We start from the raw sequence: 27167 nt of genomic DNA, 5'->3' as shown, positions 1-27167 counted from the left end.
CTTTCATCTCCTTTGTCATGTGGTTGCTTACAAAGATTAAAAACATTAAGCTCCAAGGTCATGTTACCAAATGACAACTTCATTATTCCATTCCTGCAATTTATAAGAGCATTAGAAGTTGCTAAAAATGGACGACCCAAAATTACAGGAATTGCATTACAAGCTTCGATAGGTTGTGTATCTAAAACTATGAAATCGACAGGATATACAAAGTTATCAACTTGGACCAACACGTCTTCTACCATACCTCTTGGCACTTTAACAGATCTATCGGCAAGTAATAGTGTTACCGAAGTAGGTTTTAACTCACCTAGATTGAGTTCTTGATAAACTGAATATGGAAGTAAATTCACACTAGCTCCAAGATCAAGCAAGGCTTTTTTAATCTTTCGTTCTTCAATAATACATGAAATAGTAGGACAACCAGGGTCTTTGTATTTCAAATTATTATTATTTTGAATAATTGCACTTACTTGTTTGGATAAAAATGCTTTTTTTTTCACATTCAATTTTCTTTTAACGGTGCACAAGTCTTTCAAAAATTTGGCATATGATGATACCTGCTTTATTGCATCTAATAAAGGAATATTAACTTTTACTTGTTTAAAAATATCATATATATCAGAATTCAAATTTGATTTTTTTTGTATTTTTCAATGCATGAGGGAATGGTGGTGGCACTATCTGTTGATCCACTTCTTCGCAAGTTATGGGTTCCACTTCCTTACCCTTTGGAGTTGATTTATCATCATTTTCACAAGGTTCAAGAATGGATTTTTCCACTACCTTACCACTGCGAAGGGTAATAACAGATTTTACCTGATCCATCGGTTGAGTTCCAGAAGTTCCGGTTTGTTTATGATGATCCTTGGGATTAGGCTGTGGTTGTGAAGGTAACTTACCTTTTTCATGAACATTAAGTGCAGATGCAAATTTAGCAAGAGCATCTTTCAAATCTGTCATGGTTTTAGCAGTTTGAATATTGATAGACTCTTGCTTTGCAATTAAAGAATTCAATATATCTTCGAAGTTCCTTTTAGGTGGAGGAACATAAGGTGCATAATTTTGAAAATTTTGTTGATTTTGGAATTGTGGTTGTGAAAATTGTGCAGCATTATCATTCATCCAACTAAAATTTGGATGATTTCGCCAACCTGGATTGTAATTTTGAGAAAATGGTTCAAAATTTAGCCTTTTGAAATTGTTCAAAACATTGGCTTGTTAATAGAGACATTCTTTAAAAGAGGGCAAAGTGGGACAATCTTTTGTAGAATGATCACTTGTATCATAGATGTGACACGTAATTTCTTGAACAGATTTTAATTGATTATTCTTTTTCAATTCAAGTGCTTCAACTTTTCTTGCCAAAGAGGTAAATCTAGCTTGCAGATCATGTTCATCTTTGAGGGTATACATACCTTCACCAGATGTGGGAGATTGAATCTTGTTTGATGGTTCGATTGTACCTTTAGTGTCCCAATTTTGAGCATTTTCAGCTAATGAATCGAGATACTCAATTGCCTCGATTGGATCTTTATCTTCAAATTTTCCATTACACATAAATTCAACCATTTGCCTATCTTTAGGTTTTAAGCCTTCATAAAATTGAGAAACAACTCTCCAAATTTCAAAACCATGATGTGGACAAAGATTAAGCAATTCTTTATATCTTTCCCAACACTGATAAAAAGTTTCTCCTTGTTTTTGAGTGAAAGTGATGATTTGCCTTTTGAAAGAATTTGTTCAATTAGATGGAAAAAACTTTTTCAAAACTTGTTGTTGCAATTCATCCCAAGTTCAAATGGATCCCGATCTAAGATTTTGTAGCCAAGTTTTAGCTTTATCTATTAAAGAAAAAGGAAAAAGCTTAAGTCGAATGGTGTTCATGCTACAATTTAGATCATTATATGTGTTGCACACTTCTTCAAATTCTCGTAAATGCATGTATGGAATTTCAGAATCTAAGCCATGAAAGTTGAGTAAAAGTTGGATAATATCAGGCTTAAAATTGAAATGAGATGCATCAGGGCGAAAAACTAGACATGAAGGTGCACTAGTACGTGTAGGATTCATGTTATTTCTAAGTGTTCTTCGCCTATCATGATCATGTTGAGATTGAATTTCATCTTCATTTTCCTGGATGGGTTTTTCCGTCATGATTTGTAAAAATAAAGGGTTATTTCGAATGAGTCGACCACTACGTGTACGTGACCAAATAATGCTCATGCAAATGCAAAAGAAAAAGAAGTAAAACACACAAAAACAATAAAAAATTCAAAGAAAGAAAATTAAATAGACTTGAAATTAAATTATACTTCCCCGGAAACGGCGCCAAAAACGTGGTGTGACTTTGATTGTTGCACTCCCAATAGCATGTTGTCCGCAAGTAGTATAATTCGGGGAGTCCGATATCGTATCCACAAGGAAGCTACGTTAATTACAAGTCCACTACAATGTCTTTTTGTTTTTGTTTTTCTTTTAATTGTTTGAATCTTTAATTGGTAATTTTTAATTGTTCAAATTTTAATTTAAGTAGTTGAGATTAGAGGATCCACTCTTGATATTTTAATAAAGTTAACATTAATGAACATTATTGAAATCCACTTAATAAAATGGTTTCAATATAATAAATAATCATATTTATATTATGTTATATACTATTTTCTTATAAGTATAAAATATATATCAAAACTTATAAATGTTGTCAAGTATTTATTGTGCTATATATATTTGTAAACACTAAATCAAGGTTACCACTTTAAATGATTGGTAAAACCAAACTAACATTTAAATGGTATCAAGAAATTAATAATATGATATATTGATATATGATAAATCAATGCATCCACTTTAAATGGTTGGTAAAACCAAACAAACATTTAAATGGTACCAAGAATTTAGTGTAACATATAGCAACAATAAATCAAAACTCCCACTTATAAGTAGGGTATAAAAATGCTTAAAAAAATAAATATAACATAAACAACAAATAATGATTAAATAATATAAAACATAGATTATTACCTTTTAATAACCTTATTATCATACCAAGAGCTTCACCTTTTCATCTCAACCTTGGGAAGTTAGCTACTCATTATTCAAAGTATAAAACTTTGAATATGACATTAACATGCTAATTATTTTTAAATGATGAAATAAAGAAAAAATAAAGAGAGAAATATTATGAACTCAAAGATTTGTTCATAGAATAAGAGATATCTCAATTCATTACAATGCACCCCTATTTATAGCCAAATTTGGGGAGACAACCACAAATAAAATATTATTTTTTACACATAAGTCTTCATTGGTGTTCCAAGAAATTATATTTTAATACACATCACTTTTGAAAATCTTCCCATCCAATTTTGCTTCTCCACATAAAATAAAACATGTGGATAATTGAGTTGTTTGAATTGTGGTATTTTATTTTAACCATTTGACCAAATAGTTTGAGAGATATGGTCAAAATACTAGAGCATGGTAAAACTGCCACTCCTTTGGTAACTTTGTTTGTTGCTTAATTTGATCCCAATTGTGAGAAGATTTTTATCTCATGTTGTCACCAATATTGTAGATATTATCATCAAATTTCTACAGGTCCAAGAATCATCTTAATCACATTTGCAACGCAAAGTTTAATCTTGTTTTATCGAACCTGTAAAAATAGTAAAAACTTATAATTACACAACAACTTATTTTTTATACAATTTATTATAAAACATATAATATTTAAACATTTAATAAAACAAAAACTACCAATTTATATTATAAAACATTTAATTAATGTACAATTTTTATATTTATCATCAAGCTCACCACCAAAGTGACTAAGTAGCTTATGACATTCTAGATCACTCGGGACTTGAACTTAAAGTGCTGTGTGAACATTTTTCAACAATAAAATACATGAACTCACTATTTAAACTTGAAAGGAAGGGGAAACCAAGTATTCGGATAGAAGGAGTGGCCCTCGGGCGGTGAGAAATTACCGCTCGGGCGCTGAATTTTCAGAAGATGCACTCTCGGACAGAATGAGAGGCGCTCGGGCTGTAAGAAATTATCGCTCGGGCGCCGAGTTTTCTGGACTCCGCGACTTAGAAACTTATTCTTCCCAAATTCGATTACACAGACAGTGAATAACTCCTCGAGACCCATCCTAGGATACTATGGCACTGACTCATCTCCACGAAACATCCCAAACGTTCCCAAAGAAACGACGCACCTCACGCAATATAATAAAACCCATAACCTCAAATTTTGACACCAAAATAGTTTTTACGACTACTCGTTCCCCCAAGTGCCTAACGACACAAAACGAAACATCAATAACCATCCCAACATCATTAACAATATACCTATACGCAGCAGCGATCACCCGTCGATCCCCAACGAAGTCTGCAACAATAAAATTTCAAGAATTCATCAATAACATATTTTTCGGAAAAATGCAATTTGAGCAGTCTCACTAAAACGGTCATAACTCACTCAATTTTCATCCAAAATTTTTGAATTATATATCAAATCGAAGGTATCAAAAAGTTCTACAATTTTTGTGTTTAAAGTTTTCTTGAAATCATGACTGAAAATTAGCAGTATTTAAAAAGACAACAAAAACGTGATTTTAGATCCAAAAACGGTTTCAAAAGTGTTCTAAACATAATTGCTCAAACTTCTACACAATATTCACATGATTTTCATACAAAATACATCACAACGCATACTATGACATGATCAACGCAGAAAGAAAAAGAATATACGTGCCTTATGATGTTAAAATTTACCGAACCGACGATACCAAATCGGAAACGGAGCGAGGGTTGATCCGGGACGATCGTGCAACGATTTTCTTGCAACAAAACTCACGAAAAATTGCTGGAGAAATAAAAAGAGAGGGGCGGCTGTTCTTGCTTCAAGGAACCCTAGATTGTTCTCTCAAAGAAAATGAAAAACTGAATTGAAATATGTGTGTGTGTGTTGTGTCGTGTATTAGTGTGTGAAAAGGGTGTAATACGTGTAAGTGTGTGTGTGTTTTTAATTAGAAGAAAATTAGTGCTAATTTAACTAATTAAAATACTAATAAAAGGTTAACCCATACTAATTTAACCAAACTCCTCAATTAAATAAATACACCCTGATTTTTATAAAATTCTCTTTTTTAGCACAATAAAATACAAAAATGCTAACTTTAAAAGTTTTAAACTCTTAAATCACTAAATACATAAATAAGGATTTTTAAAAATTCTAAACTTAATAAATTAGTTAAAATGCCCCATTCTTAACTTAAAAATAAAATATTCCATTAAAATTGCCCAAAATCGTCATTGGGTCTTTTCCTCAATCCCGCCTCGAATAATTGCCTGAAACATGAAACTTGAAAAACATTTTAACGTGCATCATATAACATAAGTAATTTAAAATAATGCATTTAAATAAATCATGCATGGTAAAAAATCAATTAATCAAATGATTTAACAATTAAATAATTGAATGGGTTATAAGTGTACAGAATTTGGGCACTACAGTTCCTCTCCCACTTATAAAAATTTCGTCCTCGAAATTAAATCTTACCGAACAACTCTGGGTAGCGAATCGTCATGTCCACTTTGGACTCCCAAGTGGCTTCCTCCACTGATTGGTTAAGCCACCGGACTTTGACCAGCTTAGTCGTCTTGCTCCGAAGTCTACGCTCCTGTCTGTCTAGGATTTGGATAGGTCTCTCTTTGTAAGACAGGTCTTGAGCCAACTGCAACGGCTCATAACTCAGAACATGCGAAGGATTAGCTAGGTACTTCCTCAGCATTGAGACGTGGAACACATTGTGTACCCCGGCCAAATTCGACGGAAGGGCAATACGATACGCTAGCGTCCCAACTCTGTCAAGAATCTCGAACGGTCCAATAAATCTCGGATTCAGCTTCCCTCTCTTCCGAAATCACCCTTCATAGGTGCTATCTTTATAAAAACGTGGTCACCTACGGCAAACTCGAGATCTCTCCTCCTTTTATCAGCATAACTCTTCTGACGACTCTGGGCGGTCCTCATTCTGTCTCGAATCTTGACCACCACATCTGCAGTCTGCTGAACTATTTCTGGCCCAAGCTCTGCTCTCTCTCCGACTTCATCCCAATAAATCGGTGATCTACACTTCCGTCCGTACAATGCCTCATAGGGAGCCATACCTATAGATGCTTGAAAACTGTTGTTGTATGCAAACTCCACTAGAGGTAGCTTAGATTCCCAAGTCCCTTAGAAATCGATCATACATGCTCGCAATAGATCCTTCAAAATCTGAATCACTCGCTCCTACTGGCCATATGTCTGCGGGTGAAAAGCTGTACTGAATTGCAGCTTCGTCCCCAAGGCTGCATGTAGGCTCTTCCAAAATGAAGATGTGAACCTTGGATTTCTGTCAGAAACTATGGTAACTGGGATTCCGTGCAACCGAACGATCTCCCTGTGGTAAAGCTCCGCGTACTGCGTCATGGAGAAAGTCGTCTTCACTGGCAAGAAGTGCGCTGACTTAGTGAGTCGATCCAATATGACCCAAATGACATTAAAACCTCTAATTGACTTTGGCAACCCAACGACAAAGTCCATAGTGATATTATCTCATTTCCACTCGGGGATAGGGAGTGGCTTAAGCATTCCTGCTGGCCTCTGATGCTCTGCCTTCACCTGCTGGCAAGTGAGGCATTAAGACACGAATCTGCAGATGTCTCTCTTCATCCCTGGCCACCAATAAAAAATCTGCAGGTCTTTGTACATCTTGGTACCTCTTGGGTGGATTGAATACGGAGATGCATGTGCCTCTGATAAGATATCTTCTCTGATCGAATCTACGTTAGGCACCCACATTCTTCCCCTGTATCTCACAATACCGTCTGACACTGAGTAGAGCACACTGCCCGTGGCTTCATCTTTCAGTCTCCACTTCTGTAATTGTTCATCTGAAGACTGTCCTTGGCGGATACGGTCTAGCAAATCAGATTTGACTGTCAGATTAGATAGTCTGGGAGCTATGCCTTTACGATAAATCTCTAGACCAAATTTCTGAATCTCGGACTGAAGAGGTCTCTGCACTGACAACTGTGCTATGACTGCGACTTTTTTGCTCAGGGCATCTGCCACAACGTTATCCTTTCCCGGATGGTAGCTAATTTCACAGTCGTAGTCTTTCACTAACTCCAACCATCGCCTCTGCCTCATATTAAGTTCTTTCTGTGTGAAGAAGTATTTGAAACTCTTGTGATCTGTGAATATCTGTCATTTCTCGCCATACAAGTAGTGTCTCCAAATCTTCAATGCAAAGACTACTGCGGCTAATTCAAGATCGTGAGTCGGGTAGTTCTTCTCGTGCACTTTCAACTGCCTGGAAGCATAAGCTATAACCCGACCATGTTGCATCAATACTGCGCCTAAACCGAGCTTAGATGCATCGGTGTATAACACAAAGTCGCCTTGCCCTGCTGGCATGGCTAATACCAGCGCTGAAATAAGAGCTTGCTTCAATGTATCAAAGCTCTTCTAACTTTCATCACTCCACACGAATTTTGCATTCTTCTTTGTTAGTGAAGTGAGTGGCACTGCTATCGAAGAAAATCCCTGAATAAATTTCCTGTAGTATCCTGCTAGGCCTAGGAAACTGCGGATCTCTGAAACATTCTTCGGCTCCACCCATTCCTTAACGGCTGCTACCTTAGCTGGATCTACCTCAATACCACTGCTAGACACTATATGCCCAAAAAACGCTACCTTCTCCAACCAAAACTCACACTTACTGAACTTCGCAAATAACATGCGACTCTGCAAGGTCTGTAAAATTGTCCTCACATGTTGAGTGTGCTCCTCATGGCTCTTCGAGTAAATAAGGATATCGTCAATAAACACTATGACGAATTTATCAAGATAAGGTTGGAATACTCGGTTCAAGAGGTCCATGAAAATTGCTGGGGTATTCGTCAGTCCAAATGGCATCACTAAGAATTCGTAATGCCCATATCTGGTTCTGAAGGTTGTCTTGTGAACATCTGCATCTTTCACCTTCAGCTGATGATACCCCGATCGAAGATCTATCTTAGAGAACACTGAAGCTCCCTGCAACTGATCGAAAAAGTCCTCGATCCTTGGAAGTGGGTATTTGTTCTTGATCGTTACCTTGTTCAGCTCTCGGTAATCGATACACAGCCTCATGCTCCCATCCTTCTTCTTTACGAATAGCACTGGTGCGCCCCATGGAGAGAAACTAGGGCGAATAAATTCCTTGTCAAGAAGCTCCTGTATCTGCTGTTTAAGTTCTAGCATCTCAGCTGGAGCTAATCGGTACGGTGCCTGGGAGATCGGCACTGATCTTGGCATAAGATCAATGGAAAACTCCACCTCTCTATCTGGTGGAAGACCTGTGACATCGTCAGGAAAGACGTCTGGGAAGTCTCTGAGTACCGGCACATCTGATATGGATGGAGTGGGCGCATTAGGTGCCGAAACAATGCTGGCCAAGAAAGCCTGACACCCCTTAGAAATAAGTCTCCGTGCCTGCATGTAGGAGATCATACGAGGGAAGCTTCTCCATCTGTCTGGCTCAAATAGAAACTGCTCCATTCCCATCGGTCTGACCAACACTGATCTCTTCTCAAAGTCAATCAGGACTCGGTTCTTCATCAGCCAGTCCATTCCCAAGATAATGTCGAATTCTAGCATCGGCAATACTATCAGGTAGGCATACGCCAGGTGGCCCTGCAGTTCTAGATCAATATCTCTGACCACACTGGTAGCTAACACTTCTTCCCCTGATGGGACTGTCACTGAATAGTTCACATCAAGGCCGATAGACTTGATGTCTAAATGATTAGCGAATGCCTCCGAGATGAAAGAGTGAGTGGCTCCAGAATCTATCAGGGCCTTCGTGGCTAATCTCTTAATGAAGATATTTCCTGAGAGACGTTAGCATGACACGAAACTTATATCCCAAAAGTTCTAATGTAAACCTTATGCAACAAAAGATACCAAAAATGCCAACTAGCAACTTAATATTCCCAAAACAAAACGAGCATGCAAGGTAAAAATCTAATACTGTACTGAATTAAATAAATTACCCGTCAACGGTGTAGTGTCTGGGTTCGCTTCCTGAGCATGCATGGCGAATACCCTGCCCTGGGTTGGCTGCTTCCATTGTGGGCACTCCTTCAACATGTGGTCACTTGCTCCACATTTAAAGCACTTGCCTGATCCGTATAAACACGCTCCCGGATGCTGGCGATTGAATTTAGGACACACTGGAAAATTCCTAGGTCCCTGAGGCTCCTTCTGCTGCTGAATAGGACCCTTGCCTTTCGGTGGTCCTTGATAAGGCTTCTTCCCCTGGTAAGGTTTCTTGAACTGGGGCCTCTGATGCTGCTGTTGCTGCTGATGCGGTGGTGCCTGGTAAGGCCTCTTGCCCTGCCTGTCAGCCTCAATATCCCTCTGATCTTGCTCTGCCTCCAAAGCTCTAGATACGGCAACTGAGTAAGTAGCAGGACCAGCAACTCGAACGTCATGGCGCAAGACCGGCCGCAATCCATCCATAAAATGCCTCAACTTCTCTCGGGCATCATTAGTTATCAGGGACACAAAGTAACAGCCCCTCTCAAACTTCCGGACGAAGTCTTCCACGCTGCTGTCTCCCTGTCACAGGGACATGAACTCTCTGGTAAGTCTGGATCGTACTTCCTCAGTGAAGTACTTGGCGAAGAATATTTCCTTAAACCCATTCCAAGACAAAGTCGGCAAATTAACTGCCACCGACGCACTATCCCACCAACGCCTGGCATCCCCTGCTAGGAGAAATATGGCAGAACGGACTCGGTCTGCATCCTGCAGCTCCATGAAATCAAAGATAACTTCGATGGACTTAATACATCCCTCTGCCACCATCGGGTCCGTAGTTCCCGAAAACTCCTTAGGATTCATCCTCTGAAACCTCTCATGCACCGCTTCAGGTCTGGGCCTTGCCCCTGCATTTGCTGCAGCCTGGTTCCCCGCAAACTGCGCGAAGAACTGCGTCATACCTGCAAGCATCTGCGCCTGCATATCCGGAGGTGGACGAGGAGGAGTGACCCTCTCCTCATCTCGGGCCTCTCGATTCTCCTCTCTAGCTCCGCGGTTAATCACACGTCTGGGAGGCATACTGTTCCAACAATTTACCCGCCACGTAAACCCAATATGCATGTAATAATCGATCGTTCATTTCATTTATTATGAATTACGGTATTTTATGGTGATGGTTTATGGCTTTACATTATGATAAGAATGGTAATGAATGTTATAGAATAGAATAGATAATGGATGGGTAGAATAGAAGGTTGAATTTGAGTTAAATAGGTAATGGAAGTGTCGAAACGGTGTGAAACTGTGGCAGTAGTTGTGGTTTTTAGCATAATGTTTTGTGTTGTGATCCAAATGATGTGAGGCCACTTCCATTAGAAAGATAAGATATAAAGCTATAACTTTCATGTTTTGAGTTTTGTTCAAATCATTAGGAAAGATGTGCCAAAAGTGGCCCGAATGTTGTTGTGCGCATCGTCATTCTTGTACTGATACATGTTGGGAGATTGATCATAACATTTTACTCAAACCTTCAAATGACATGAGCTAATTGGAGATGCAAGCCAAGACATATGGCTACAACTTTCATGTTTACCACTTTTCCTAATTCTTAAGGGAAGAAGCATTTCCGGAGCAATCTTTGATGTGGTTGTGTGCAGAGCGGCGCCCGAGCGGTAATATTTGACCGCCCAAGCGCGCCTCGCTCTGAAAATTTGGTGTTTTGGCCGAGAAGTCGGCGGTAGGGCGGTACTATGTGACCGCCCGAGCGCCCAGCAAGTTAAAAAACGTGTTTTGAAGTTTGAGAGGCATAAAATCGAATAGGGATTCATTTTTACTCATTTTTCTCTCTTCTTCTTCTCTTCTCTCACGGTTTGGAAGCTGGGGTTCCTCATTTCTCTTCAATCCATCTCTTCAATCCAACTTCTTCCAAGAAATTAATCTTTGGTTGAAATCTTAATCTTTGCTTGGAGATTAGAAGTTCTTCTCCTCAAGATTTTAGGAGCAAGGTAAGAAAGCTTGTTTCCTTGGGTTAGTGATTGAAAGAAGAATATTGGGTTATTTGGTTTGAAAGTGGAGGTAAGATTGTTAATTTAATGATTGATGGTATTATTATTATTATTGTGTTGTAGGAATCCCTCAAGAACTTAGCAAGCACTTGTGTATTGGGTTGTAAGTAGACTTTTCCTTTGAATGCATCTCATGGTCTATGTATATGATAAATGAAGTTTCTATTGATTTTAGCACCTTTAATTCATTGATTATGTATATTGTATGTATTGATATATTGGAAAGAAATGGAATTGATGCCAATGGCAAAGTAAAGGAGCTAAGGTTTTAGCACGCACACCACGTGTTTGATAAAATGTTTCAATGAATGTTTTTATGGCTTGATGGTTATATGGTATTGTGGTGTTACCTATGGTAATTCTAAACCCACTTGACGGAAGTTGATCAACATAATGACATGTACTGTGACTGATTTTGACTGAGACGTACATGTATACCATCAACGGATGACCTATCAATGCCATACAAATGAAAAGGAATGAATTGTTCTATAGATGCCATCTTATAATTGTTATTTATGAATTTTATTGACTGATGGCATATTGTGGTTAAGAAATGATATGGATTCCTTCTTTACACTATGGTATATGTACTTGTTATTTAAAGGTCTACTTGCTGAGTTTTTATAACTCATTTCAGTTATGTTCATGAGATGCAGATGCAGGTAACAAAGAATAGATACGACGGGGTGTTAAGACAAAAGAAGAAGAACTAGTGCCAATCTTGGAGGAAATGATAATGAAGTATATTTTGTATTAAAAATGGAAAAGTTATTTTGAAGTGCAAACTTGATTTGTAATGGTTTTTGATAATGTCATTTGCTACTTTTGGTTATTAATATAAGTATTTTGATTGTTCTATGGAATGTGGTCTTATTGACATTATTTGAAATATTTTGCTTGAGACAGGTGGCAAGTCCTTTTTACGGGGAAACTCTGCCAAATTTTTTTTTAAAGCTCATACTTTCTTCCAAGTCTATATTTTAAAGCTTCCGCATTATAGAGTTTATTATTTTTTTTTTGAAATGGATAAGGGTGTTACATTTAATGGTATCAGAGAAAATTTTTTTGGGACCAATGATTTGGCACACGACTTCTTCTGTTTGCGACACTTCGGTATGTATATTTCTGCATCTCTTTGATGTACTGATATGATGATATGTATCTTTAATTGTATAAAGATGATTTAAAATGATTTTAAATTGAGATGCAATGTAGGAGATGCCACCTAAGAGGAAAGCTGTAGAGGGAGAAGATAGTTCCTCATCACGAGTTGTCGATGAGTTTAGTAAGTTGCTCAAGGAGCAAGCCAAAGTTCATGGAGAACAGATCCAACAGTTATTGAGAATGCAGAACCCAGTGTAAGGGAGAGGTAGAGGCCTTGTGAGACAGGATCCCAGTTCAGAGGGAGCGTATGACAGGTTTAAAAGAATGAATCCACCCGAGTTCGTGGGAAGTGTGGATCCTCTTGTAGCTATGGAATGTGTTAAAGCTATTGAAGCAATCTTTGACTACCTGCACTTTGAAGATAATGATCGAGTTAGTTGTGCAATGTTTCTTCTGACCAAGACTGCACGCATTTTGTGGGAGGCCACAAAGGTAACTGTTAATGTTCAAACCCTCCAATGGAATGAGTTCAAGGAGCTATTTTATGACAAATATTTCTCCACGGATGTCAAGACACAGAAAGTGAAGGAGTTCTTGGAACTAAAGCAGGGCAACTTGGATGTGAATGATTATATATTGAAGTTCGAAGAAGGATGTCTGTTCGTTCTTTTTATTGCTTCGAATGCCAAAGATCGAGGGGAACAATTCATGAGAGGTTTGAGAGCCGAGATCAGGAGGGATGTCAGAATGTCTAAAGATGCAACGTACAAAGAGATCGTGGAGAAAGCTCTTTTAGCGGATTAGGACGTGAAAGAGATTGAGAAGGAAAGGCAATTGAGAAGACAGAGCTTTAATCAAAAGAGCCAAGCTTCGAATCAAAGTTGGAATGGGGGATATAAAGGAAAAGGAAAAGAAGAACATTGAGGTAAAGCTCCTGTGGTTCAGTCTGAGACGAATAGACCTTTATGTCCCAAATGCAGCAAGCCACACAAGGGTGAATGCTTTGTAGGGACCAACAAATGTTATAGATGTGGGGGTGCAGGTCACATTGCCATCAATTGCACCCAATCTTCAGGCCGATTACGAGTCGAAGGACGCATTTTCTCTTTGACCAAAGAGGGTGTTAATCCTGATATGTCGGTTATATCAGGTAATATTGTAATTTCAGGCAAAGTAGCTCTTACTTTAATTGATACTGGAGCTTCGCATTCTTTTACGTCTGAAATTTTCATGAGATCCTTGGATATTGCACCTTTATGTGAACATCTCCAGTATAATATTATGCTTCCTTCGGGTGATGTGATTTGTCCAACAAGTGTGGTTAGAGCTTGTCCTATTCAAGTGAACGAGGAAACATTATTTGCGGATTTGATTGTGATTCCTATGAAAGAGTTTGATGTGATTTTGGGTATGGATTGGCTATCATCGTATCATACAGTAATAGATTGTGTTGAAAAGACGGTGCGATTTCCGTAAGAAGAAGGTGATATCAGGGTCTTCAAGCGTTCAGGTACTTCGCTTGACACTTCTTTTATTTCTTGCTTGAAGGTGAATAAGATGTTGGTTAAGGGGTGTCAGGGATTTCTGGCGTCAGTCACGGATGTGATTAAGGAATATAATGTGGATGTGAATGATATGAAATTGTTCGAGAATATTTGGATGTCTTTGCCGATGATGTGCCGGGGTTGCCACCCGATAGAGAAGTCGAGTTTGTCATTGATGTTGTACCTGGTACTGCTCCTATTTCTAAAGCCCTTATCGAATGGCACCGACTGAAATGAAAGAATTAAAGAACCAATTGCAAGAGCTGTTAGATAAGAATTTTATTAGACAGAGTTCTTCACCATGGGGGGCACCAGTATTGTTTGTGAAAAAGAAAGATGGGTCACTACGTTTGTGTATTGACTACAGAGAGATCAACAAAGTTACAATTAAGAACAGGTACCCTTTGCCACGAATTGATGATCTTTTTGATCAATTACAAGGGGCAACGGTATTTTCAAAGATTGATCTGCGATCGGCATATCACCAATTGAAAGTGAAAGAAGATGACATACATAAGACTGCGTTTCGAACTATGTATGGTCATTATGAATTTCTGGTAATGTCTTTTGGATTAACGAATGCGCCGTCAGTTTTTATGGATCTTATGAATCGAGTCTTCAAGCCTTATTTGGACAGTTTCGTCATTGTATTTATTGATGATATTTTGGTTTATTCGAAGTCTCGAGAACTTCATCGAGAACATTTGAGAACTGTGTTGCAGCAATTGAGGGGCAACCAGTTATATGCTAAGTTAAAGAAGTGCGAGTTCTGGTTGGACCAAGTGACTTTCCTAGGCCATATTGTTTCTAAAGATGGAATTACCGTGGATCCAACAAAGAAAGAAGCAGTGAGGAAATGGCTTATTCCTGCGACAGTTGCAGAGGTACGGAGTGTTCTTGGTTTAGCAGGTTACTATCGTCTTTTCATCGCTGATTTCTCAAAGATAGCCCTGCCATTAACCACATTGACAAGAAAGACAGTTAAATTTGAATGCACAAATGAGTGTCAACAAAGTTCTCAGGAGTTGAAGGATAAATTGACATCGGCTCCAGTGTTGTCACTTCCTGAAGGAGTTGAAGACTTTGTAGTGTTCACTGATGCTTCTAAGAAAGGACTTGGTGCTGTATTGATGCAGAGTGGTAAGGTAATTGCTTATGCTTCCCGTCAGCTGAAGGTTTATGAAAAGAATTATCCGACTCACGATCTTGAGTTGGCAGCTGTGGTGTTCGCTTTGAAGATCTGGCGACATTATTTATATGGAGTGAAGTGTGAGCTTTTCTCAGATCATAAAAGCCTTAAATATCTGTTTACACAGAAGGAATTGAACATGCGTCAGAGGAGATGGTTGGAACTTGTTAAATATTATGATTGCACTATTAGTTACCACCCTGGGAAGGCGAATGTAGTTGCAGAAGCTGTGGGGACCCGGGCTCTAACTCAATTATCTTTGAGATTAAATGGATCTTTGGTAGAAAATGTAGGTCAAAATTTTGCTTTTAACATACTACACATACATAAGATTTATTGCATTTCATTAAAAGCAAATACATGTCTTGTTTCATTTATACAATCAAACTAGTGTTTAAAAGTATTAATATGTGTCTAATACAACAACTAGTTCTTCTGCTACGCCCGTGATCACCACGCTAACTCTCAATCATCCTCGTCTCGACCCTGATCCTGTCCCACCTGTTGTTATGCACACATACAGACACAACAATAGTCGGATACTCCGGTGAGAACAAATCCCAGTATAAAACATGTATACATGCATGTCATGCAATTAAATACAAAATCATAACACATAAATCAGTAATTATGACACATTAGTGAATACAGATAAAACTCTTCGACTCTTATTCTTTGACTCGACTCATATCTAAGTCTAGGGATCCCGGTGTGAATAAGACGTAACAAGTCTCCCACCTACTCTCCCAATCGTGGTGGCGGTACGTCTTATTCCTAGACTTCGGTCCTGTCTGTATCGAATGTCTACAATCGGAGTCGATCTTCTCCTATGCTTCGATACCACCGAACATCTAGAAAGTTTGGCAAATCTGCCAATGACTCTCCTATCTCAATGCGTGCAAATAAATCAAGATAAAGCACAAGCATAGCAAGGTATAGAAATCTAGTATGTGATTTTGGGAAACTCGAATCAAATCTAACTCGAGTTGTATCTTCCCTAATCAACATGAATTATACCTTTCTTTCTGTCAATCTGACTCTATCGAAGTCTCGAACTCAAGGCCTGTCAATACTCAATCTGGGAATGACAATATCGAGGAGTACAATATCAATATACCGATCAAGTCAATACTGGATATAATTAGAATTAAATCAAATTCTGTTTCGACAGCATAACTGCACAATCTCAATATACCCAACAATACAAATCAACAGATATCCGTTCTCGCAACTCATAATCAATAATAATACAAATCTGATATCAAATCTCAGTCAAATCAACTCTGAAATTCATAACAATTCTATACGGTATCCGTTCTTCAATCCGGTTTCGATTATCCGATTTCTACTACGTCAAGAACACCATATATGAATCATATCTGATTCTGACAATACCATAATTTCAGATCATATCAAAACTTAAGAAAACTTACGTCCGGTTGAAGCCTGCGTCGATAGGAACACAGTACTGAAGTCGGATTCAAAATCGGACGGACGGATCTTTCACAAATCACAAATATAGAAGATAAAAGGCGTAAGGATTTCTTCAAACTTCCCTCGTTTCCTTTCTCCGTTTCTTCTTTCTGATCAATTCTGAAGGCATGAACATATATATATGACAAGTTGCATGGCTAGAATACGTGTCATCATTTTTCACAACTTTTAGGCGGCGCTCGGGCGGTAACCGATTACCGCTCGGGCGCGGAATGTTCTGCCCGAGTGCTCGACTTGTTACACACTGGCGCTCGGGCGGTCATTTTCTACCGCTCGGGCGCCAGACGTTCTGTCCAAAAACCACCTGATGATGCACTGGCGCTCGGGCGGTCATTTTCTACCGCTCGGGCGCCAATAGTTCTGTCCAAAAAATAGCATAATCCTATACTTTGCCCAATCTAGTCTCGGAATGATCCATCTATAATCATGTTAATTCAAAAATCAATAATCTCAGATTAATGGAATCAAAATCTCGGGCATTACAGAAGCTTTGAGTCGGAAGTCAGGAGTTGTGTTGAGTTCTATGATTCAAAAACCTTTATTGTTGGACTTACAAAGGAATGAGATCGCTTTGGTTGAGAAAGGTACGATAGCTCGACTTTCAAATTTGGTGATTCGACCTACTGTGAATGACAGGATTAAAGATGGAAAACAGAATGATAATCAATTGCTGGAAATGAAATCTAAGGCCGAGCTGAAAGGAAATTCCGAGTTTGGTTTAAACAATGATGGGTTGATGACCTTCAGAGGTCGAATTTGTGTTCCTATCGACGATAATATTCGACGAGATGTTTTGATTGAGGCGCATACCGCACCATATTCGATACACCCAGGTAGTACCAAGATGTATCAAGATCTGCGTCGACTCTTTTGGTGGCCAGGTATGAAGAAGGATATTGTGTTGTATATTTCTGAATGCCTAACATGTCAGCAGGTTAAGTTTGAGCACCAAAGACCTGCAGGTTTGTTGCAGTCATTTCCGATACCTCAATTGAAATGGGAACACTTCACAATGGATTTTGTTGTTGGACTTCCAAGGACGCAGAAAGGTTATAATTCAATTTGGGTCATTGTTGATCGTTTAACCAAGTCATCACATTTTCTTCTTGTCAAGACAACTTATTCGATGAATCAATATGCTGAGGCTTATGTCCAAGAGATTGTTAGACTTCATGGGATACTGGTAACAATCATTTCTGATCGTGATCCAAGATTTACATCTGAATTCTGGAAGAGTTTGCATAGAGCTTTGGGTACAAAGTTGGCCTTCAGCACAGTTTATCATTCTCAGAGTGACGGACAATCAGAACGAGTTATTCAGATTCTTGAGGACATGTTAAGGGCCTGTATTACTGATTTTCTTGGAAATTGGGATTTGAAGCTGCCTCTTGTGGAATTCACATATAATAACAGCTATCAGTCCTCGTTTGGCATGGCACCTTATGAAGCTTTGTATGGGAGAAGGTGTCGATCACCTTTGTTTTGGGATGAAGTAGGTGAAAGAAAGATGCTAGGACCAGAGTTGGTTTAACAAATGGTTGATGTTGTAGCATTAATTCGAGAAAGAATGAAAACGGCTCAGTCTCGACAGAAAAGCTATACAGATGTTCGAAGAAGGCCTTTGACTTTCGAGATAGGTGATCATGTGTTTGTTAAGATAGCTCCTCTCAAGGGAGTTATGAGATTTGGAAAGAAGGGAAAGTTGAGTCCTCGTTTAATTGGACCTTTCGAGATTCTTGACAGAATTGGCGAGTGAGCTTATCGAGTGGCTTTGCCTCTGGATTTGGATAGGGTGCATAATGTATTTCATGTATCAATGCTTCGTAAATATGTATCGAATCCAACTCATGTGCTTCGTCACGAACCACTAGACTTAATGCCAAATTTGAGTTATCGTGAACGACCGGTACAAATACTGGATCGAAAGGTTAAAGTGCTTAGAAACAAAGAGATTGCGATCGTAAAGGAGTTATGGAGTAATCATGTCATCGAAGAAGCAACATGGGAACCCGAGGAAGAGATGAAGCAACGTTATCCTGACTTGTTTACGTCGTGAGGTAAATTTTGGGGACAAAATTTTATAAGGGGAGGAGAATTGTAATAATCGATCGTTCATTTCATTCATTATGAATTACGGTATTTTATGGTGATGGTTTATGGCTTTACATTATGATAAGAATGGTAATGAATGTTATAGAATGGAATAGATAATGGATGGGTAGAATAGAAGGTTGAATTTGAGTTAAATAGGTAATGGAAGTGTTGAAACAGTGTGAAACTGTGGCAGTAGTTGTGGTTTTTAGCATAATGTTTTGTATTGTGATCCAAATGATGTGAGGCCACTTCCATTAGAAAGATAAGATATAAGGCTATAACTTTCATGTGTTGATTTTTGTTCAAATCATTAGGGAAGATGTGCCAAAAGTGGCCCGAATGTTGTCGTGCGCATCGTCGTTCCTGTACTGATACATGTTGGGAGATTGAGCATAACTTTTCACTCAGACCTTCAAATGACATGAGGCTAATTGGAGATTCATGCCAAGACATAGGGCTACAACTTTCATGTTTACCACTTTTCCTAATTCGTAAGGGAAGAGACATTTCCGGAGCAATCTTTGATGTGGCTGTGCGCAGAGCGACGCCCGAGCGGTAATATTTGACCGCCCAAGCGCGCCTCGCTCTGAAAATTTGGTGTTTTGGCATAGAAGTCGGTGCTAGGGCGGTAATATGTGACCGCCCGAGCCCCCAGCAAGTTAAAAAACGTGTTTTGAAGTTTGAGAGGCATAAAATCGAATAGGGATTCATTTTTACTCATTTTTCTCTCTTCTTCTTCTCTTCTCTCACGGTTTGGAAGCTGGGGTTCCTCATTTCTCTTCAATCAAACTTCTTCCAAGAAATTAATCTTTGGTTGAAACCTTAATCTTTGCTTGGAGATTAGAAGTTCTTTTCCTCAAGATTTTAGGAGCAAGGTAAGAAAGCTTGTTTACTTGGATTAGTGATTGAAAGGAGAATATTGGGTTATTTGGTTTGAATGTTGAGGTAAGATTGTTAATTTAATGACTGATGGTATTATTATTATTATTATTGTGTTGTAGGAATCCCTCAAGAACTTAGCAAGCACTTGTGTATTGGGTTGTAAGTAGACTTTTCCTTTGAATGCATCTCATGGTCTATGTATATGATAAATGAAGTTTCTATTGATTTTAGCACCTTTAATTCATTGATTATGTATATTGTATGTATTGATATATTGGAAAGAAATGGAATTGATGCCAATGGCAAAGTTAAGGAGCTAAGGTTTTAGCACGCACACCACGTGTTTGATAAAATGTTTCAACGAATGTTTTTATGGCTTGATGGTTATATGGTATTGTGGTGTTACCTATGGTAATTCTAAACCCACTTGACGGAAGTTGATCAACATAATGACATGTACTGTGACTGATTTTGAGTGAGACGTACATGTATACCATCAACGGATGACCTATCAATGCCATACAAATGAAAAGTAATGAATTGTTCTATAGATGCCATCTTATAATTGTTATTTATGAATTTTATTGACTGATGGCATATTGTGGTTAAGAAATGATATGGATTCCTTCTTTACACTATGGTATATGTACTTATTTTTTAAAGGTCTACTTGCTGAGTTTTTATAACTCATTTCAGTTATGTTCATGAGATGCAGATGCAGATAACAAAGAATAGATACGACGGAGTGTCGAGACAAAAGAAGAAGAACTAGTGTCAATCTTGGAGGAAATGATAATGAAGTATATTTTGTATTAAAAATGGAAAAGTTATTTTGAAGTGCAAACTTGATTTGTAATGGTTTTTAATAATGTCATTTGCTACTTTTGGTTAATAATATAAGTATTTTGATTATTATATGGAATGTGGTCTTATTGACATTATTTGAAATATTTTGCTTGAGACAGGTGGCAAGTCTTTTTTACGGGGAAACTCTTCAAAAATTTTTTTTAAAGCTCATACTTTCCTCCAAGTCTATATTTTAAAGCTTCCGCATTATAGAGTTTTTTTTTTTTTTTTTTAAATGGATAAGGGTGTTACAATGCATGAACATGATACTAATAGCATAAGATGCACGTAATTTGAATAAAAAACATTGACATGCTGAAATCATGATTCAATGCTTACTACATACATAATGCAAACTTTAAAACTTACATACTTGAGGTGTGACTTCGTGAGCTTCTTGCGACTGGCAGAAGGCGTAACCCTTTACAAGAACACCGCTCTGATACCAACTGTAACGTACCCTACTTTTACTACTTAAAATTTGCGGAAAAATTTAAAATTTTCTTAAATAAAAAGTGAACATTCAAATTCGATAAAAGAAGTAAAACTGTACGTCTCTCAAGTTGTTGCAACAAAAGATTTGAAATTTAAAGTTTGTGTAAGGTCTAAAATTAAGACGACGTAAACCAACTACATGCGAATCTAGGAAATAATGGAAAATGAGTAATTAATTATTTTAATTGCTTAATTAATTATGTGACATACATGCTTATATGTTAATTATGATTTTATTATCATCATGCATAAAAATGTAATTTTTAAAGATTTTTCAAATGACGATCGAGGAACGGGGACCGAAGGCTGAAAAACGTAAAATGCTTTTATTAAATAATTGTTTTAAATTATTTAAAATATGAGTGTTGTTTTTTCATATTTTTTTTGAAAAGATTGGGTTTTGAGGTGATTTTATACGTCGAGACGTAAATTTTCGCGGTGTTGGTTTTTCAAGAAAAATACGAGCGTTTTAGCAATCTGGCTAATAAATTCACAAATTTATTTTTACCAAAACTTTGTTGATATTTTATTTAAATCCTAATTAAACTAATGTGCTTAATTTAGAGGCTTGATAGTCCTAAAAGCCTTGTTGTTAATTAATTAGTATTTAAAGTGTTAAATTAAACAAAGCCCTACCCTACTCACTACAATCAATCGGCCACCACTCTCTTAAAATTCTGAAAACACTCCCACCCCATCATACACACACACGGCACATATTCATAGCCTCCAAGGAGATTTTCGAAGGGGTCTAGTGGAAACAAGTCAAGGTTCGCATCCCGTTCTTCGTCGTCAACGTTTATTCGAGCGTATTTAACGCAAAGGCACACCATACATCTCCTTTTCTCATCCATCATATCATACTATCGTTTTAATTATTGAATGCATAAGGAACATGATTGATATTTTTTCAGAATTTTCGGATATAGCATGCACACAAGAGAGATACTTGAATTTTGATGCAAATTCATGACTGTTTTTATGAAAAGCGGCTGCCATGATCATAGGTGATGAACAAGTGAAGCTTATGAACGAATTTAAGGTGTCCTATGACCACTCGAACACTGCAACGTGAATTAAAACAAGAAAGAACGATTCCTGCTGTCATGTGGCTTAGGGGATCGGGTTTCGTGATCAAGGGGGAGGGCTGGCCTTGGCTTGGGTTCAAGGCTGGCTAGGGGCTTGGTTGAGTCTAGAGTAGAGTCCTAGCCAAGCTAGGACTCGGGTTTGAGGGCTGGGAGGAGTCCTGATACACAAGGACTCCTACCCGAGAGCAAGCACAGTTTTCGTGCATGGGGTGCGCGGCTTGTTGGGAGGGCAGGGCTCGGTCCAGGGCTCAGGGGCTTGGCTAGGGTGAGTCCTTAGGGTCCTAGGTAAGTGTTAGGTACGCTGGTTTGTGGCTAGAGTTGTCGGCTAGGGTCCTGAATGCAACAAACGTAGAGTCCATGCACATTGAAACTCTCGGCCAGCATAGGGGTGAATTAGTAGCTTTCGTTTTTGATGTTTGGGTTTGGTTCTTGGTGGTCTAAAGGTCCAGTAGGTTAATTTAGGATGTTGGTCAAGTTTTGGTTTGACATGGTTTGGGGGTAACTCGTGAAAATCAAAAGTTGGCTCGGGGTCGAAGTTTAGGGGTCAATGAAGGGTTTTTTAAAATAAAGAAAATTGGAAAATGGCTCACGGGGTTCGAGTCGTGGTTCATAAGGGATAAAATAATATAAAAAGACTAAACTTAGAATTTAAGAATTTTATATAAAAGTTTGGGATTTTTCGGGATTAAAACACCGTCAAAACAGTTAATTAAAGATAAATGAAAAAGTCTAATATTTAAGCTAAATAAAATTATGAAAAAATTCATGTAAGTTTAAATAATAATTTGGGACATGTTAGAGTCATGAAATCAAGAAAAAAGTCAAAATCGAAAAATGTTGAGTCCAAGGGTAAAACGGTCTTTTTACACCTAAAAATTTGTAGAGGTCATGGCAGTGCCCTAAATGCTATTTTCATGATATTATGATTATTTTTAAATGTCTATGAAATGTTCATGATTAAATTATGATTTTTAAATGTCCAAGGGATTTTTATGATTTAAGGAAGACATTTAAAATATATGTTGCATGCTTGGTTTCAAAAACAAAATGTTATGCTATGCAAGATTTTTTTATATAGTGGTGAGAATATAAATGTTGAAGGAAGTGAAGTAATTGTGACTAATTCGATAATGTTGTAGATGTCGCGAGGATTATGGTCCCAGTGGGAGCCCGACGATCGTATTTTCATCATTTCGAATATGTGGTAACGGTAAGAATGGAAATATCGTGAGGGGAAAAGGCCCCAGAGGGAACCCATTTATGGGAAAAGGCCCCCGAGGGAACCCCGACGATCATATTTCTATTCGATCATGATAGGCCAGGGCCCAGTTGACCGCTGAGAGTGTTGCTGGTGTCCCCCGCCGCCCAGTACTGTGGTTTTATGTAGATGGATCCATCGATCATGTCATGTCATGTCAAAAAAGTCACAATTAACGATCTGAATTCAACAAAAAAAGAGAAAAGGAAAATGTTTATGATCATGTTAAAATTTTTTTATGTCATGAAAAGGAAAAAGGGAAAAGATTGAGATTTATTTATGCATGTCATGAAATGTTATTTTTACCTAAAAGTATTTTCACTGTTGCATGTGGTTTTATATGTATTATTTATTATAAAGATTATGGTGTGTTGAGTCTTTAGACTCACTAGGTGTGATGGATGCAGGTGAGGTTGAGGAAGGCCTTGACGAATGATTTGACTGGACTGATGGCGCACACAACCCGAGGACCAGCGCTTCTATTATTCCGCATTTACGACATTTGAGTCAAGAATTATGTTAAAGATTTTAAGACTATTTATTTATGTTTTGAAAGATTTTTGAGAGGTTTAGTATGGGCTATACTTTTCAAATTTATTGCTTTTTAGGTTTGGTAAAACAGTAGACGATTTCAGTTTTATGACTATTTCACTTGAATTTATTTAAAATGTTAGTTGGTTGATGTTTTATTTTAAAAAGGTAAAATATTTTAGTAAAATATTTTCATGTGGTAAATGGACATAGCCGAAAGTTGAAAAAAAAAATTTCTAGTACTTTTAAGCAATAAAAAGGGCAGGAAGTTTCAGTTGGTATCAGAGCCAGGTTTCTGTAAAGGGTTGTGCCACCATCAGCGCCGGAAAGATCAGTCGTCAAGCCTCAAAGTTGTAAGTTTTTCTTGCTTTATATGATTTAGTGTGTTGTTACCTGCATGACGATATGGATCTTATGTTTATGTTACATGTTTATTTGCTTCTATGAGCCCTTATGTCTTGCATGCTTAAATTGCTAAAAATGAGTTAGGATATGTCGCATGATTAGAGAACTTAGATTTAAATGCATGTTGGTTACGTTAGAATTTGGAAAACGTTCAGATAAAATGCCTCCTAGACGTGCACCCGTTATTGAGAACCAGGGAGAGAACAGTGTTAATCGTCGAGGGAATAATCAAGAAAAAGGACCACCGCCACAACCACCAGATGCTGCCACACGTGCTCGTGAGGGGATGGCTCGTCTCTTTGAGCAACAGTTACAACAGCAGCAATTAGAGCAGCAACAGTTACAGCAGCAGCTGCAACAAATGCAGCAGCAATACCTATAGCAGCCACCTAGGCCACAACATGACATTTACGAGCTGTTCCGGAGGCTAGGGCCGAGGGAATTTTCTGGCACCACCGATCCATTTGCTGCTGAAAGTTGGATCCGTTCACTTGTGGTGCATTTTCGCTATCTAGACATGGGAGATGCTGACCGCGTGAGGTGCATCACTTATCTGTTTAGGGACGACGCTTCTTAATGGTGGGAAGCAGCCGAGCGTGGAGTTGACCTTGCCACACTCACTTGGGCACAGTTCAAGACGAAATTCTATGAGAAATAATTTACTGCTGATGTCAGAGGCCGGATAAAGAGGGAATTTATGACTCTTCATCAAGGAGACGTATCTGTTGCTGATTTTGTGAAGAAGTTTGACAAGGGTTGCCACTTTGTACCGCTTATTGCTCGGGATGCGGAAGAAAAGCTTAGACATTTCATGGATGGACTACGACCTACCATTCGGGATAAAGTTATGATGATGCGTCCGGGGGATTATGCTATCGCAGTTACTTATGCATATCAGGCTGAGCAGTCTTTGAAGGACATTGATTTTGAGATTCAGCGCAAGAGGCAGCACTACCAGAATAACAATCAAACAAATAAGAAGCCAAATATGAGTCCTCCTAGACCTCAAGGGCCTCAAAAGCCCCAAGGTCAAGCCAAGAAGCCAGCACCACCAAAGCCACAAAATCCAGGAGCACCAAAGCCTGCTGAAAGGCAACCATGCAAGGAGTGCAACCGTTTTCATCTTGGCAAATGTGAATGGGGATCATTTAAATGTTTCTACTGTAAGCAGGATGGACACAAAGCTATCGATTGCCCTAAGAGGAAAGCAGCTACTACGGCGCGAGCTTATGTCATGAATGCCGAGGAAGCTGAGGAAGAAGCAGACACTACGCTTATCACAGGTAACCTAGTCATTCAACGTTTTTTTTCATTGCTTCTACCGCATAAAATGTTAAATTGGTTATTAGAATTGGTTTGGGAACAAGATTTAACCTAGAGGGAATTAGGTTGCATGTTCTACCTTAGTTGGATTTAAGTTATGATTTTAGAAACCATAGAAAATGATATGAATTTTGTGCCTTAGTTTATGTGAAGAATGAGATGATTCCAAATAAAAGTCAAGGGTCAAATTTAAAGAAGAATCATAACAAAGGGGTTGAATGAAGGTATCGAATCTATTGGGGTTAATTGGAAAAATTTCAAAATTTTAAGGTCTAAAATACAATTTTTGATAATTAAAGGACCAAAACGCAATTACCAAATTCTTAAGGACCAAATGAAAATTTCAAAATTCCAAAGGACTAAGATGGAAATTTCCGAAAATTATAAGGGCCAAATAGCAATTATCCGAAATTTTGGGGACTAGAGTAAAAAAAAATTTGAAAGGCTAAAACTCAATTTTCCAGAAATTCTTGAGTTCAACACATATTCTTCATATAACTTTTGGAATTAATGATAGTAAATCCTTAAGATTCAACACGAAAAGATTTAAAAGACATTTTCACCGCAGGGAGGATTATCATTCAAGGTGTAACAACCTATGCACTTTTAGACTCGGGAGCTACACATTCATTCATATCTGAAACCTTCATAAAAAGACTAAATTTAGAATTTAGGAATTTTATATTAAAGTTTGGGATTTTTCGGGATTAAAACACCGTCAAAACAGTTAATTAAAGATAAATGAATAAGTCTAATATTTAAGCTAAATAAAATTATGGAAAAATTCATGTGAGTTTAAATAATAATTTGGGACATGTTAGAGTCATTAAATCAAGAAAAAAGTCAAAATCAAAAAATGTCGAGTCCAGGGGTAAAACGGTCTTTTTACATCTAAAAATTTGTAGAGGTCATGGCAGTGCCCTAAATGCTATTTTTATAATTTTATGACTATTTTTAAATGTCTATGAAATGTTCATGATTAAATTATGATTTTTAAATGTCCAAGAGATTTTTATGATTTATGGAAGACATTTAAAATATATGTTGCATGCTTGGTTTCAAAAACAAAAATGTTATGTTATGCAAGATTTTTTTATAAAGTGATGAGAATATAAATGTTGAAGGAAGTGAAATAATTGTGACTAATTCGATAATGTTGGAGATGTCGCGGGGGTTATGGTCCCAGTGGGAGCCCGACGATCGTATTTTCATCATTTCGAATATGTGGTAACGGTAAGAATGGGAATATCGTGAGGGGAAAAGGCCCCAGAGGGAACCCATTTATGGGAAAAGGCCCCAGAGGGAACCCCGACGATCGTATTTCTATTCGATCATGATAGGCCAGGGCCTAGTTGACCAGTGAGAGTGTTGCTGGTGTCCCCCGCCTCCCAGTACTGTGGTTTTATGTAGATGGATCCATTGATCATGTCATGTCATGTCAGAAAAGTAACAATTAACGATCTGAATTCAACAAAGGAAAGGGAAAAGGAAAATGTTTATGATCATGTTAAAATGTTTTTATGTCATGAAAAGGAAAAAGGGAAAAGATTGAGATTTATTTATACATGTCATGAAATGTTATTTTTACCTAAAAGTATTTTCACTGTTGCATGTGGTTTTATATGTATTATTTGTTATAAAGATTATGGTGTGTTGAGTCTTTAGACTCACTAGGTGTGATGGATGCAGGTGAGGTTGAGGGAGGCCTTGACGAATGATTTGACTGGACTGATGGCGCACCCAACCCGAGGACCAGCGCTT

This window comes from Primulina huaijiensis, chromosome 9, assembly GCF_012295235.1.
Source record: "Primulina huaijiensis isolate GDHJ02 chromosome 9, ASM1229523v2, whole genome shotgun sequence".
NCBI classification, from domain to species: domain Eukaryota; kingdom Viridiplantae; phylum Streptophyta; class Magnoliopsida; order Lamiales; family Gesneriaceae; genus Primulina; species Primulina huaijiensis.
The sequence above is the reverse complement of the archived record's forward strand: the minus strand, read 5'-3'. Positions refer to the sequence as shown.